The sequence below is a fragment of the Candoia aspera genome, chromosome 2 (assembly GCF_035149785.1).
Source record: "Candoia aspera isolate rCanAsp1 chromosome 2, rCanAsp1.hap2, whole genome shotgun sequence".
NCBI lineage: Eukaryota > Metazoa > Chordata > Lepidosauria > Squamata > Boidae > Candoia > Candoia aspera.
The window spans coordinates 5,382,273-5,399,452 of NC_086154.1; the positions used below are offsets into that span (position 1 = coordinate 5,382,273).

Genomic DNA, 17,180 nt, shown 5'->3' on the forward strand with positions numbered 1-17,180 from the left:
AAACAGCTCTGCCTTGCGGAGTTTCCTGAGCACTTCTTTTACCAAGCGTTCGTGCTCACGTTCCGTTTCCGTGTAGATTAATACATCGTCGAGGTAAACCAAAACCCCCTTAAAAAGGTGGTCACGCAGGACCTCATTAATTAACTGCATAAATACCCCCTGTGCTCCTGCCAGTCCGAATGGGAGCACCTTATATTGAAACGCCTCCAATGGGGAGTTGAAAGCAGTTTTTCACTCATCCCCCTCCCGTATCCGTATGCGGTAATAGGCTTCCCTTATGTCCAGTTTAGAGAATACCCTACCCTTTGCCAGGTGGGACAAGATGTCCTTTATTAAGGGTAGGGGGTATTTATTTCAAATGCTTGCTGCGTTTAATCCGCGGTAATCTGTACAGAGCCGCAGTGACCCGTCTTTTTTCTCACGAAAGAGGACTGGCGCTCCTACTGGAGAGTTTGCAGGCTCGATAAAACCTCTTGCCAAGTTTTTGTCCACAAAGTCCCTTAATGCTGCCAGCTCCCGCTGGGTCATGGCATATATTTTGGGTTTGGGTAGGGGTACCCCCGGGACCAGTTCAATGGTACAGTCCATTTTTCTGTGGGGGGGGGGAGTTTGTCCGCCTCTTTCTCGCCGAAGACGTCGGCGAAGTCCGCGTATTTGGTTGGCAATCCCTCTGGCAGTGCCGTTTCTCTGTGCTCTGCAGTCGTCGTTGCCCCCCCCATGGCCGCTCGGGGGACCCTGTTCCCTGAAGGTGCTTGGTAACACCCGTCAGCAAACTTAATCTCTCTGGTTTTCCAGTTGATGACTGGGTTTTGCTGCACGAGCCATGGGATCCCCAGTATGAGTAGGGGTTGCCCCACCGGTGCCACGATGAAAGCCAATTTTTCCTCGTGGCTGCCGAGCCTTAGCATGGTTTCTCCGGTGTATTGGGTGACCGGGCCCCCTCCCACTGCAGATCCATCGAGCTGCGTGAACACCAATTGGTGCTGAAGTGGATAGCAGCGGAGGTTAAGCGCGGCTGCCAGGTCTGGGTGCATTAGGCTTTTGGAGCAGCCCGAGTCAATTAGTGCCCAGACCTTTTCAGTCTTATCCCCATGGGTGAGGGTGACACGGACGTAGAGGGTGGGGCATTCCTCACTCACCCCTTTGTCGTTGCGCCTGTCAGTGTCCTCCACCTGTCCTTCGGCGCCCCTTAGGCCAGGTGGTTGTCGTTTCCCATCGGCTCGTCGGGATTGCTTCCCTCCTCCTCTGAGCTGTAGGGGAAGTGTCTGCGTCGGTACTTCCCCTTCGCTGCTGGTCGCTTTCTTGGTGCAGGGGTTGGTGCGGTTGGTGCCCTCCTCGTGCTCTCTCTGGGTGTCGATTTGGGGCATGCTGCTGCCTTATGGTCTTCCTTGCCACACGTGAAGCACTGCCCTTTAGCGAAGCGCTGGTCCCGTTCCTCCTTCCATGGTTGGGGTCTCACCTTCCCCTGCCTTGCAGCTGTGCGTGGGGCTCTCGTTGCCTCCGTCTGCTGCGCTTCCTTCTTGGCGTGAAGGAACGTGTCGTGGGCGTCCTCTGCTTCCCCCGCCAGCCGGATCCATTCGGTCAGGGAGTTGGGATTGTTGCGGCAGAGTGCCTACCGGATAACGTTTAAGTTGAGTCCTTGTTTGAATTTCTCAATCAGAGTCGATTGAGACCAGGTGTCCACTTTTCCGGCTAGGGCTTGAAACTCCATGGCATACTCTGCCACGGAGCGCTGGCTTTGTCTGAGTGTGTTCAGTGCCCTTTTCGCTTTTTCTTGCTCCAGGGGGTCCCTGAAGTGCAGCTCCAGCGCCTGCAGGAATTCTGTGCTGTCCTGCAGCGCCCGGGCTCCTGATTGGCACAGCTGGACGTACCAATCGGCGGCCCGACCTTTTAGCTTTATGGCCAGGGCATTCATTTTGCCCCTTTCAGTTTTGAAACAGGGACCCCATTCCTCGAGGTAGTACCTCGCGTTCGTCAGGAAAAAGGAGAGTTTGGAGGGGTCCCCGTCAAACTTTATGCCAAAGTCCTTGGCAGCTGTTCTGGTTTGGCTCCCGGCCCCCTCTGGGCCGTGCAGCGGGCTCCATGGGGCCCGATGCGGGTCGGATTGTCTCCAGTCCTCTTGCGGTGTTTGTGTCTCTCTCTGGGTCTCCTCGCAAGTCCGTCGACCCGTCGCCCGGGTGGGGGGGTGGGACGTTCTCCCTCGGGTGGGCTCCTGGAGCCAGGCTCCGCTGTCGTCACCGCCGTCCACCGGGTCATCCCTCCGCCTCTCATTCGGGTGCGCCTCCAGTCGTCGGGTGGGTTCCTGGGACCGGGCTCCGCTGCCGTCGCCGCCACCGAGGTCGTCCCGCCGTCTCTCACTCGGGGGTGCCTCCGCGCTGCTGCCGCCGCGGGGTCCCTGCACTGCCGTCAGCTGTTGTAGCATCAGCCATATCGCCTGCACCCCTTCCTCCAGCACGTCGAGCCTCGCCGCCGTCTGCAGACTCCCGCTGGTGCGCTCGCCATTCTGCTCGCCCTCGCCGTTGGCCGTCGTGGAGGACGGACCTTCCCTTGGTCCCTCCGGGGTGCCAGGTGCTCCCTCGCCTCCGTGCGCCCTGGGTGGCGGTTCGTCTCGCGCTTCCTCCAGGGTTGCCTGTGAGCCTGGAGAGGGTCCCCTCATCTCGCCCCCGGTGGCCCGCGGGCTCCAGGGCGCCGGGGTGGTTCCCTCCCCCTCCGCTTCCCCCAAGCTGGATCCCATACTTACCGGGGCGTTACACCGCCCGGACCTCAGCCACATCCCGCCCGAGGGGAGCGGGGCTTCGTCGCTGGGTGCCGAAGGGTTGCGCTGCCTCGCTCCGTGGGTCTCCATACCTAGCTGGGTCCCTCACAAGGTTGTTGGATAGGTGCTAGGTAAAAAAATTTTGGGGGGTTCCCGTTTTTATGTCAGGGTCAGTCTCGCTTCGCAATAAGACACAGACTCACTTAATGGGTCTTAAGGATTTCTGGTTTATTGGAATGATGGCTGACAGAACGAAAAACGGGAACGGGGGGTGTGGTGTGGAGGTGCCCCTTTTATACCCTCTCGTAGGGCCCCGGGCTCCTCCACCCTTCATTGTCCCAATCCCTCTTGATGGGGTCCTTGATGGCTGCATGGGCGTTTTCCCGGTGTCTTCCTTTGTCCCCTCGAATCGGGTGTGTCCTCCAGGGCACCAGGTGCGGCTTATCTCTGCTCATCCGATGTCCTTCTTTTCAGCTGTCTATGGGTCCATGGGCGTGGGTGCTTTGGGTGCTTGTTTTAATCCCTGGTTTAATTATCTCCTTCCTCTATTCCTTAATGATCATGATCTACGTTGTGAGGCTCTTTTGTGCCTTGCAACGAGGTCATGACAGTGAAGCAAAATGACATCACCAAATTGTGACTGTGAGGCTGAAAAACAAACTATCCAACATATAGTGACAAATATTGAAGACTGTCATGGCCAGGTCCAAACACTGTGGCAATCCACTTCATCTCTCATTCATTTGATGAATCTGTTACATGCAGAGCACTCTGGGATTTCTTTGGATGAAGCCGCTCCAGTACTCAGCTAACTAGTAGATTTAGGATTGAAGTAGCTGGAGGATGGATTGGCCACAATCATACTATGCCTGGGACAATCTGTGGTAGATAGGATAAATTAAGTAGTCTGATTGACATGAAGGCCACAATAGAAATGGTGGCAGAACAGAACTTTTTAAGAGAAATATTAGCACTTTATTTTCACATAGTGATTTTAATGGTTTCTCGCGTCTGTGCATCATCTTCTGTGTAAAAAAGCTATCACCATGGCTGAAACTTTTCCCACAAACCTGGGATTTCTATGGTTTCTTCCCCATGTAGAATCTTTTATGGGAAGTAATGGCATCATTATCAATAAAGCTCTTTCCACACACCATGTATTAACATTTCTCTCATGTGAGAGTCCTTCGGTGAGAATCAAGGCCACTATTCACACAGAAGTTTTTGTCACATTTTGCATGTTTAATATGGCTTTTCTCTTGTGTGGATTGATGGGAATTAAGGCTGTTTACACGAAAGCTCTTTCCACACTCTGCACATTTATATGGTTTCTCTCCTGTATGGATCCTTTGATGCGAATTAAGGCTACCATTCACACGAAAGCTCTTTCCACATTCTGCACGTTTCTATGGTTTCTCCCGTGTGGATTCTTAGATGGGAAATAAGGTTACTGTTCTGACTAAAGCTCTTTCCACAAACCATACATTTATAAGGTTTCTCTCCTGTGTGGGTCCTTTGATGGAAAGTAAGGCTACTGTTGGTACTAAAACTCTTTCCAAATTCCAAGCATTGGAAAGGTTTCTCCCCTGTATGGATCCTTTGGTGGGAAGTAAGGCTTCTGCTATTACGGAATTGTTTTCCACACTCCATACATGCATATGGTTTTTCTCCTGTGTGGATCCTTTGATGGCAAATAAGATTAGTAGTTCTTCTGAAGCTCTTTCCACACACCATGCATTTATATGGTTTCTCTCCTGTATGCATTCTTTGATGGGAAATAACGCTACTATTCACACTAAAGCTCTTTCCACACTCCATACATCTATATGGCCTCTCCCGTGTGGGTCCTTTTATGGTAAGTCAGGCTACTGTTCACACTAAAGCTCTTGCCACATTCCATGCATTTATATGGTTTTTCTCCTGTGTGGATTCTTTTATGTCTCATAAAGTTTGTCCTTTCACAGAATCTTTTTCCACATACCACACATTTATATGGCTTCCCTCCTGTGTGGATCCATTGATGACAAATAAGAAGACTGCTCCTGTTGAAGCTCTTTCCACACACAAAGCATTTATTTGGTTTCTCCCCTGTGTGAGTCCTTTTATGGCAAGTAAAATGACTGCTGCTACTGAAGCATTTCCCACACACTGTGCGTTTATATGCTTTCTTCTCTATATTAAACCCTTTGAAGGAAATAAGATGATTGCTGAAAGTGAAATTCTTCCCACATTTTATATATGGTTTCTGCTGAATATGTAGTTTTTGATGTAAAGTAAATGGGAAAGAATGACTGGGAGTTTCCCCATCCTGTCTGGATTCTGCAACATTTCCTTAAATCAGATTTATTTTTAGCTGCTTTGGCATACTGTGGATAATTTCTCCTTCTTTTTCTGGGATCATTTTATTGGGTTAGGCAATCATGGATTTTCACATACAGAGAAGTAGATTATTTCTCCCCTTCATCCAGTGAGTGGTTTCTCTCATAGATTTTTGGTTCCCCTTGATTTTCAAACATTACTTCTCCCACTTCAAGTTTGACTCCTTCTAATGGCACTAATCTTGGCTCCTTGTATTTCTCATTTTTCCACCCACCACTTACTTGAAGAAAAGAAAAAATCCTGTTAGAAATGTTAAATTAAAACTGAGGCTATCATTTGGCATAATCACCCATTACCTTCATCCCTCTTTATGTATTTTATCAAACTAAACAAACTTGTTTATGGCACTTCTGGAACATTTCTCACTTGTCAGAGGGACTTAGGCCAGTGACATTGAGTTAATGTGCTCTTGATGAGATTAGAGAGAAACTGGAAAACTCACTCAAGAGCATACAGGCATCCAAGATAGAAAATGATCCCAGCACGCATCTGAGTAGCTATCTCCCAATCTTACACCTTCCTGAAGGATTTTGATAAACAGAGTATCTCCTCCTTCTAACCAAGAAATGTCTCCTTAGCACTTCTTCCCCAGGTGTTGATCCTAGAGGAAAGAGGGTTCTTACCCAGGGTGGTTGCATTCTGATTAGAGAATTCTCCGGCATAACTTCCCTATACAAGGCTCTCTGGCCACAATCCAGCAATGCCCACTCCTCTTTTGTGAAATATACAGCCACCTCCTCAAAGCACACAGAACCCTGATGGAGAAAGAAAATGTTGCTTAGTAGACAGTCCCAATGTCTGCAATGGAGTCAATGGACCTTTTTTTGCAGGATACATTTTTTGAGTTTTGTGTCTGGATGTCTAGTCACTATAGTTGGGAGGCGTCTCCACTGCTGATGCCAGTACTCTAATTGCACAAAACATAGCTCAGTTGCATTCTGATTAGAGAATGGCAAAAGAGATGCCTTTGGAGACTCCCACTGGTCCAGAACAACTTAAAAAGGGTGATTCAGGGAGCAGTATCCCCCACCCCTACCCATCAAGTAAATTATATGGAATTTACACAACAGGACATATGGCAAGAATGTTTCCTGGTATTGTTGAAAATGCTGAAGATGACCTTGGAAGCTAAGGAAGGGCAGGGACAGGGTGCATGCAAGTATAGGGAGGCCAGGGAAGGAGGGTGCTGCTGGGTGTAAGTATGTGTGCAAGTGCAGGGAAGCTGAGGAAGGAGGGTGCTGGTGGGTGGGTGCGTTTAAGTGTAGGAAGGCCTGGGAAGGAGGGTGCTGGTGGGTACATCCATGTGTGCGAACACAGGGAGACCAGGAAGGGAGGACGCTGGTGGGTGCGTGCATGTGTGTGAGCACAGGGAGGCTGGGGAAGGAAGGTACTGGTATGTAGATCCATGTGTGCAAGCACAGGGAAGTGGGGAAGGAGAAAGCTGGTGGGTGCGTGCAAGCATGGGAAGGCCCGGGAAGGACAGCACAAGGTGCATGTGAGCATAAGAAGGCCTGGGGAGGACGGCACTGGTGGCTACATGCATGGTACATAGGAAGTGGGGGGGACTTCCCAGAGCAACTTGCGACCTTCCCTGCCAGCTTCCCATTGTCTTTGCTTGTGGGAAGCCTGCAGGGAAGGTCGCAAATAGAGATCACATGACTGCAGGACACTGCTGCAACTGTGGTATGAGACAGTTGCCATGCACCTGAATCACAATCACATGACTGCGGGGGTGCTGTGACAGCCAAAACTTTGAGGACCAGTCGTAAGTACCACTCCTTCAGCTCCGTTGCAACTTCGAATGGTCACTGAATGAGTGGTTGGTAAGCAAGGACTACCTAAAATCATTTAGCTTTGTTTCTGATATTTTACAAGGCAGTTCCGTATTTCACATTAGTATTGTTTAGTCCTTCTGCAGTATGTTTTATGCTGTCCTTGATGTTTAAATTCTCTGACTGTATTTACATTGTTTTTAGCAATCCAATCCAAAATAGAAGAATTTGCTATTTTTCCTGTCTGTCTGAAGGATTCTAGTTGTAGTAACATACCACAGTACCAAAAAAGAAAGAACTGCAATTTTCCCATAAATAAATTTTATTTCCTGATACCAGCCTTTCATGCTGTTTCTTTGGTTCTTCAGAACAAGTCAAACCAAGTCAAGACTTCCTGGTGACCCTCTTCAAGGTTAAATTGATATTGCTCTATGAGGGCTGCTTTGTATTTGGCTCTTATTTCCAGTTAAAATGCCCTGACGTTTTGCCAGATGCTTTTGTTCTTCTTTTCCTTTCAATTATCCATTCTCTACCTTTTCTTCCCTTCAAGCTTGTGGCCTTTTCTTATTTGCAATTGCATCTATGTTTATTTTTTCTGCTCCTCTTGAGGTATTATGATTAGAGTTAATGTTCTGCTTTGTTTTTCTTTGCCTATTGCGATAGGCAGCCCCCTGGGTCCACAAGCCTAGCAATCAATGCCCAATATGTTTATCCTGAAGGCACATAACCTGAACATATTATAAATGGGCTTGAAGGGCAACTGTGATTCCTTCCAGTCTCTAATTGCTTGTCAGGTTTAAGTTTTTAGTTTCTGTATTTTACCAAATATATGGCCTGATGTCATGAGTAAGGATGGCGAGCAGGGGGCTCCCATCCAGACTGTTAAGCGCATGCGTAGCACTGAGGAATTGGGCAGCCATTCAAAGAGACACAGATCGGGTCCGCCTTAACCTTTGGGGTTTATATGTCTGGGTTTTTCCCACGCTTCTTCAGTTTGTTAGGATTCCTGTTATGTACAGGCAATAAAACATTAGAGACCAGTTCCTTGTCTCAGCGTGTTTCCTGGCTGTTAGCTATATTTCACCCAGTTAAAAGTGCTTTTTATCTTACAATGTTTTTTATTCTTTATCAATTCTTTCTACTAACTAGCACTTTTAGAATATATCTGTGCTTCTTTTTAAATTATTTATTGTAAAATACTGACAGTCACCTTGATCGAAAAACAGAACCTTCCCATACTGGTCTTTCATCAACAGGTTCTGTTCTTAAATACAAGGAATCACATTTCTAATGGATATTCAAGGCCATTGACAACTGCTTATATTTTTAAATAGTTCATAAGCACTGCCAAGCATGAACTGAAGGGAGGGAACTCAAAGTCAGATATGCCTATCAGGATATGCCTTAAAGACACAAACTGTATAGGAAATGTGTTTCAGATGGACAATTGGTGGATATATAAGCACCCCTTTGATTCTGGGTTGAGGTTTACCTGAAATTTGGAGGACTCATGTTATCACTCTCTTTTTTGTCTGTATTTGTAAAAGGAATATAAGTATTATCATGTATAAAACATCAAACCTTAACATTTGTTTTGCCACATTTATTTAACAATAGACTAATTAAAATAATCTGCATTGTTTTTCTGAGTTTGTGTCTTGCTCAGCATTTCAACATTCAAACTTCAGTAAATATACATGGGACTATAGCACTTATTTCCAAAATTGTGTTTTCTTGCCAAGACCAGAAGTAAGGAGCAGTTAAGTAGGAAAAAGTGCTTCAATGAACTATTTGTTCCAGGAGCAAAGAAGAGGAGTTAAGAAGAGACACATGGGAAACAGATATCTTGTCCTCTGCTCCAATTCTTGTATCTATGGGATGGAAATAGTCTTAGGTTTCCATGCTCTCCTCTGGAATTATCTGGAAGATGAAACAACTATTTGCCTAAAGAGGAAATAAAAATCTCCTCCTGCTATAAATTCCAAGAAAGACTGACTAGACATTTAAGAAATTATGGACATTGCAAGATACATTATTACCCATGCAGCTACCAGAATGAAATTCTCTCACCAGCTTCTTTCCCAGCTCCTCATCCTCTGCTTGGCTCAGGAGGAAGCCTTCAGCCAGGGCCACTGCTTGGGAACAGGTTTCTGCTTCATATTCCCTGACCCAACTCTCCATATCTGGGGGCAGGACAGCCAAGAACTGCTTCAGGATCACCAGGTCCAGCACCTGAGCTTTTGTGCTCCTTTCTGGCTTCAGCCATTGATGGCAGAGCTGGTGCAGTTGGCTACAAATCTCTCTGGGCCCTTTGGCCTTCTCATAGCAGAAACTTCTGAAGTGCCAACACTGAACTTCTGAGCTGGCAGTTTCCTCAAAGAGGATCTTCTGCCTGGTTGTTTCCCAGAATTTTCCACTGCTCCTAGTTTCAATGCCAAGAGGCATTGAAACAAGGCATTTTGCTACTCCCAGTCCTGCTGACCTTTGTACTTCCATTTTCTCTTTGCGTTCCAGTGTAGCTCCAAACATAACAAAAGAAGTGACTTCCATTCATAAAGTTTTAATTTTATGAACAGGCTCTGTACAAATATCACAAGGCTAATGTTCCCTCTTTGGTTAAGAATTATTTTCAGATATAGCCGTAAAAACACTTCAGAAGCAAATTAACATGGTTCAAGGTTCCAATCTGAGGTAAAAAAACATCAGAATAGCAAAGAACTAAAATCAAAGGCAGAATCACAATGCTTTTGTTTAGAGACATTTGTTCCATTGGATCATTTAATTAAATTTCCTCCAGAGTGAAATGGGACACAGCTCTTCCCTTTTTTCTCTGCTGGCATTTGAACAGGAGTATTATTGACTGCAAGCTCTTTTTTTTTTCCAGGTTTGAGCAAAAGGGGATCTTTCCCAGCCTGGAGAATCAAGGTCCTCTTAGCTGAAAATGTACTGCGGTAGCTCTCCATACAATCAGCAGACCCAGTCCTGGCCTTACCTCCAGTGCCCTTGGCAAAGAAGGGCCCTTCAAACACCTTTAAAAAGCAGAAGACTAGACACCGACTCCTGCACGACATACAAGGCAAACTGTCATGACCTCGTTGCAAGGCACAAAGAGCCTCACAACGTGGATCATGGTCATTAAGGAAAAGGGGAAGAGGATAATCAAACCAGGGATTAACACAAACACCCAAAGGCACCCACACCCATGAACCCATAAACAACTGAATGGGGAGACGTCAGAGGAGTGAAGATAAGGAGCACATGGTGCCCCGGAGGACACAACCGTCGCAGGGAGACAAAGAGGACACTGGGGAAAACGCCCAAGCAGCCATCAAGGGTCCCATCAAGAGGGATCGGGGCATTGAGAGGTGGGGAAGCCCGGGGCAATACAGGAGGGTATAAAAGGGGCACCCCCACACTACCTACCCCGTTCCCGTTTTTCGTTCTGTCAGCCATCCTTCCAATAAACCGGAAATCCTTAATACCCATTAAGTGAGTCTGCGTCTTATTGCGGAGTGAGACTGACCCTGACATAAAAACGGGAACCCCAAGAAAAAAAATTTTCCACCTGGTACCTATCCAACAAGCTTGTGAGGGACCCAGCCAGGCATGGAGAACCAGGAACCGAGGAGGCGCAACCCTTCGGCGCCCAGCGACGAAGCCCCGCTCTCGCAGGGCGGGATGCAGCTGAGGTCCGGGCGATGCAACGCCCCGGTAAGTATGGGACCCAGCTGGGGGGAAGCAGCGGGGGAGGGACCCACCCCGGCGCCCAGGAGCCCGCGAGGCACCGGGGGCGAGACGAGGGGACCCTCTCCAAGCCCACAGGCAACCCCGGAGGAAGCGCGAGACGAACCGCCACCTTGGGCGCTCGAAGGCGAGGGCGCGCCTGGCACCGCGGCGGGAACGAGGGACGATCCGTCCTCTACCACGGCCAACGGCGAGGGCGAGCGGAGCGGCGAACACCTCGGCGGGAAGCCGGGGACGGCGGAGAGGCTCGACGCGTTGGAGGAAGGGATGCAGGCAGTGCGGCAGATGCTCCAACAGCTGACGGCGGCGCAGGGACTCTGCGGCGGAGGCGGCGCAGAGGCACCCCCGGACGAAAGGCGGCAGGGCGAGCGGGGCGGCGGTGACGGCGGAACCCGACCCAAGGAGCCCAACCGACGACCGGAGGCGCACCGGGATGCGAGACGGGGTGGAGACCCAGTGGACGGCGGCGACCACGGCGGGACCCGACCCCAGGAGGCCACCCAACGATCGGAGGCGCGCCCGGACGTGAGACGGTGGGACAACCTCGGCGGCGGCGGCGCCCGGCCCCAGGAGCCCACCCCACGACGGGAGACGCGCCAGGCTGAGAGGCGGAGGGACGACCCAGCGGGCGGCAACGGCGACGGCGGAGCCTGGATCCAGGAGCCCGACCGAGGGAGAACACCCCGCCCTCCCCCCTGAGCGACGGGACGACGACCTTGCGAGGAGACCCAGAGAGAGGCACCAATGCCGCAAGAGAACCGGAGACACCCCGACCCGCAGCAGCTCCCGCAGAGCCCGAGGCACGATGTAGAGGGGGCCAGGAGCCAGACCAGGACACCCGCCAAGGACTTTGGCATAAAGTTCGATGGGGACCCCTTGAAACTCTCCTTTTTTTTGACTAACGCGAGGTACTACCTCGAAGAATGGGGTCCCTGCTTCAGAACTGAGCGAGGCAAAATCAATGCCCTGGCCATAAAATTAAAAGGGCGGGCCGCCGATTGGTACGTCCAATTGTGCCAATCAGGCGCCCGGGCACTGCAGGACAGCACTGAATTCCTGCAGGCACTGGAACGGCACTTCAGGGACCCCCTGGAGCAAGAAAAGGCGAAAAGGGCGCTAGAGACACTCAGACAAAGCCCGCACTCCGTGGCAGAGTATGCCATGGAGTTCCAAGCCCTAGCCGGAAAAGTGGACACTTGGTCTCAATCGACACTGATTGAGAAGTTCAAACACGGACTCAACTTAAACGTCCTCCGGTGGGCACTCGGCCGCGACAACCCCAGCTCCCTCACGGGGTGGATCCAGCTGGCAGCAGAAGCGGAGAACGCTCACGACACGTTCCTCCACGCAAGGAGGGAAACGCAGCAGATGGAGACAGCGAGACCCCCACGCACCAGCGCAAGTCAGGTGAGGGCGAGACCCCAACCCTGGAAGGAGGAACGGGACAGACGCTTCGCTAAAGGGCAATGTTTCACGTGCGGCAGGGAAGATCACAAAGCAGCCGCATGCCCCAAAACGACGCCCAGAGAGAGCCCAAGGAGGGCACAAACAGCACCAACCCCAGCGCCAAGAAAGCGACCAGCAGCGAAGGGGGAGTACCGACGCAGACACGTCCCCTACAGTTCAGAGGAGGAGGAAAGCAACCCCGACGAGGCAGCGGGAAACGACAACCACCTGGCCTAAGGGGCGCCGAAGGACAGGTGGAGGACACTGACAGGCGCTTCGACAAAGGGGTGAGTGAGGAATGCCCCACCCTCTACGTCCGTGTCACCCTCACCCATCGAAATAAAACCGAAAAGGTCTGGGCACTCATTGATTCGGGTTGCTCCAAAAGCCTCATGCACCCTGACCTGGCAGCCGCACTCGGCCTCCGCTATCCACTTCAGCACCAATTGGTGTTCTCGCAGCTCGATGGATCTGCAGCGGGAGGGGGCCCGGTCACCCAATACACCGGAGAAACCGCGCTACGGCTCAGCAGCCACGAGGAAAAATTGGCTTTCATCGTGGCACCGGTGGGGCAACCCCGACTCATACTAGGGATCCCATGGCTCGTGCAGCAAAACCCAGTCATCAACTGGAGAACCAGAGAGATTAAGTTTGCTGACGGGCGTTACCAAGCACCTTCAGGAAACAGGGTTCCCCGAGCAGCCATGGGGGGGGCGACGACGACTGCAGAACACAGAGAGACAGCACTGCCAGAGGGACTGCCAACCAAATACGGGGATTTCGCCGACGTTTTCGGCGAGAAAGAGGCGGACAAACTCCCCCCCCACAGAAAGACGGACTGCACCATTGAACTGGTCCCGGGGGTACCCCTACCCAAACCAAAAATATATGCTATGACCCAGCGAGAGCTAGCTGCATTAAGGGACTTCATAGACAAAAATCTGGTGAGAGGTTTTATCGAGCCAGCAAACTCTCCAGTGGGAGCGCCAGTCCTCTTTCACGAGAAAAAGGACGGGTCATTGCGGCTCTGTACAGACTACCACGGATTAAACGCAGCAAGCATTTCAAATAAATACCCCTTACCCTTAATAAAGGACATTTTGTCCCACCTGGTAAAGGGTAAGGTATTCTCCAAACTGGACATAAGGGAAGCCTACTACCGCATACGGATACGGGAGGGGGATGAGTGGAAGACTGCTTTCAATTGCCCATTGGGGGCGTTTCAATATAAAGTACTCCCATTCGGATTGGCAGGAGCACCGGGGGTATTCATGCAGTTAATTAATGAGGTCCTGCGTGACCACCTTTTTAAGGGGGTTTTGGTTTACCTGGATGATGTATTGATCTACACAGAAACAGAACGTGAGCACGAACGCTTGGTAAAGGACGTGCTCAAGAAACTTCGCAAGGCAGAGCTGTTTGTTAAGCTCTCCAAGTGCGAGTTTCACAAAAAACAAATTGACTACCTAGGGTATAGGATTTCTGCTAAAGGGATAGAAATGGACCCCGGCAAGGTCCAAGCCATCCTGGCGTGGGAACGCCCACGCACGAGGAGACAGCTGCAAAGCCTCCTGGGATTCACTAATTTCTACAGGGGGTTCACGCCCAGGCTGGCAGAGACGATTTTGCCCCTAACTAACCTGCTAAAGACTAAGGGCTTGGGGGACACGCGCAAATCGAGGAACCCGGGGGCGCTACTGAATTGGACAGCTGATTGTCAAACGGCATTCGAGAGACTGAAAACCCTCTTCACAGCTGAGCCAGTGTTACAACACCCCAACCCCACCAAGCCTTTTGTGGTGCAGGCAGATGCCTCCGACTTTTCCATCGGAGCCATCCTGCTCCAAAAGGGCTCTGACAACCACCTAAAGCCCTGCGCCTACCTTTCCCGCAAATTCTCCGAAACGGAGCGGAGATGGCACGTATGGGAAAAGGAGGCGTTTGCAGTGAAGATAGCCTTGGAAACGTGGCGACACCTGCTGGAGGGGGCCTCCTGCCCCTTCGAGGTCTGGACGGACCACAAGAACCTGGAGGCACTCAGCACGCCAAAACGGCTCAGCCCGAAGCAGGTGCGATGGGGTCAGTTTTTCAGCCAGTTCAATTTCACGCTGAAATTCATACCGGGCAAGAAAAACTTCTTGGCAGACGCCCTCTCCCGACGGCCACAGGACGACACGCAAGCCTCCGACATCGTGGGTACAGTATGCACCGAGAAACAGCTCGGCTGCCCAGCTGTCACGCGGAGCCAGACAAGGAATCAGCGCACGCCAGCACGAACGGCGGGGAGCGATCGGAGCCGACGCTCAATTTCACCGAACTGGCAACAAAGACTCACACAAGCACTACAGCAAGATACATGTTGCAGAATAACCAACAACATGTATCTTTCAAAGACAACATCGCCTGGAAAGAGAAAGCCTTGTACGTGCCCGAATCACTGCGGGGGGAAATCTTACACAGAGCGCACGATGACAAATCTGCAGGGCATTTTGGGTTTGTAAAAACCCTCCACCTAACGAGGAGGCAATTTTGGTGGCCAAACCTCAGAAAGGACGTAAAAGACTACGTAGCCAACTGCCCCATATGTGCCACCACCAAACGGAAAGGAGGGAAACCCCACGGGCTGCTACAGGCGGTAGCCAGCCCCTCCCGGCCATGGGAAGAAATTTCCATGGATTTCATTGTGGACCTCCCACCCAGCCAAAGAAAAACTGTGATATGGGTGGTAAAAGACTATTTCTCGAAACAAGCACACTTCATCCCGTGCGCGACTATCCCCTCCGCACAACAGCTGGCACGTTTATTCCTAACACACATATACAGGATCCACGGCGCCCCCTACAGGTTGGTGACCGACAGAGGCACACAATTCACGTCAAAGTTTTGGCGGGAATTTTTAAAACTAATCGGAACCAAGCAAGCACTGTCCACTGCGTGGCATCCACACACGGATGGATCTACAGAGATCCTAAACTCAACACTTGAACAGTTCCTGAGGGCATTCATAAATTATCAACAGGACAACTGGGTAGACCTACTACCTTTTGCAGAGGTGGCCTATAATAACGCGGTACACCAGAGCACTGGCCACACCCCTTTTAAGGTGGTCTACGGAAGGGACTTTGTACCGATACCAGAATTGCCGCAACCTGAAACCCTGCCCTGCTCACCAGACGATTGGGCGGCACAGCTGGCAACAACCTGGCCAATCATCCAAACGGCCCTAGCAGACGCACAAACAACGTACAAAAAATATGCGGACAACCACAGGGCGGAGGCACCGAACTACAAAGTGGGAGATAGGGTCTACCTCTCCACTAAGTTCATAAAGACCTCGCAAGCCTCGAAGAAATTGGCACCGAAATTCATTGGACCTTTTAAAATCATACAGGTAATCAACCCAGTTACTTTCAAACTGGAACTGCCTTACAATTTGAGACGGGTCCACCCAGTGTTTCATTGTGCACTACTGAAGCCAACGAGCACATCCAAATGGCACACGGAAGAACCTCCACCCCCACCCATAATGATAGACAACCAACAACATTTTGAAGTAAAAGAAATACTGGACTCAAGAAAGCAAAGAGGAACACTACAATACCTCGTGAGATGGAAACATTTCTCACACCCAGAGTGGGTCCAGGCACGACACGTCATGGCTAGACAACTAACAAGACAGTTCCATGAGGCATACCCGGAGAAACCAGCACCATAGAACATCTTTGGGGGGGCATGTCATGACCTCGTTGCAAGGCACAAAGAGCCTCACAACGTGGATCATGGTCATTAAGGAAAAGGGGAAGAGGATAATCAAACCAGGGATTAACACAAGCACCCAAAGGCACCCACACCCATGAACCCATAAACAACTGAATGGGGAGACGTCAGAGGAGTGAAGATAAGGAGCACATGGTGCCCCGGAGGACACAACCGTCGCAGGGAGACAAAGAGGACACCAGGGAAAACGCCCAAGCAGCCATCAAGGGTCCCATCAAGAGGGATCGGGGCATTGAGGGGTGGGGAAGCCCGGGGCAATACAGGAGGGTATAAAAGGGGCACCCCCACACTACCTACCCCGTTCCCGTTTTTTGTTCTGTCAGCCATCCTTCCAATAAACCGGAAATCCTTAATACCCATTAAGTGAGTCTGCATCTTATTGCGGAGTGAGACTGACCCTGACAAAACTCCTTCACGGGAAAGGCATTTTCCAAGCTCCCTTCACCGGTGGAGGCGCCAAGAGCCTGCCCGGGATCTGCAGGGAAACCCAAAGCACTCAGTCGATGCCTCCCTCTGTCCAGAGCTTCTCCTTCTTGTGATTTTCTTGCTGGGGAAAAAAGATTCTCCCCTCAACCCACTGATTACCCCTTCCCAAATTTCCGAGGAAATATATTTGGAAAAATTTTGGGTTTCCCTTGTGAGAAGAGCAGCTGCAACTTACATCCAGGTCTCCAGTCCCCCCAGAACTTCCCACAATCTCTAGGGCTCCAGGAGGTTTGGAATGAAGGTTAAAAAGAGATAGAGCGTCTTCCTAGAGAGACAAGTTGATGCTTATTTCCTGTCCTTCCCTAAAAAAGATATCCGGCTCATGCTCTGTGTCATTCAGATCGAGATACTGAGAGCTGTTTTCTGAGAGCTGTTGTGGGGCCTCTGCTGTGATTCCTGCGCATCCTGTGAGGGACAGGATCGGGGAGTGTTGAAGAAGGGTTGTAGTCATTGAGCAGAGGAATCTTGAAGCAGAAACAAGATACAATCTAACCATGTTGGCAGATTGCTGGGAAAGCCTTTGGCCCAGGAGAGATCAGAAAAGTCACACACCAGGCATTTCTATAAAAATAATTTATTTACAGAAAGCAAAACATATTTAAAAGGCTTCTGCATTCTTGCAGGCCCTCAGTGAGAGCTACATGCCTACACAGAAAAGAAACAAACTAAAACAAGTCCAAGCAAGTTCTTCTTTCCCCAGGTGCAAAAATCAACGTCTGAAAAGGGGACAGTTGAATTCAACCTTTTCACCCGGCCAAAATGATTAGTTACCGTAGTAACTTTAATCTGTAGTAGAAAACATTAACAAACCACCTGTCAAA

At 50.3% G+C, this 17,180-nt stretch overlaps 1 pseudogene; it reads right to left on the reverse strand.

Annotated features, from left to right (window-relative positions):
* Positions 1-4,120: 4,120 nt before the first annotated feature.
* LOC134488853 (zinc finger and SCAN domain-containing protein 2-like) lies at positions 4,121-9,351 on the reverse strand (annotated as a pseudogene).
* Between the last annotated feature and the right edge of the window lie 7,829 nt (positions 9,352-17,180).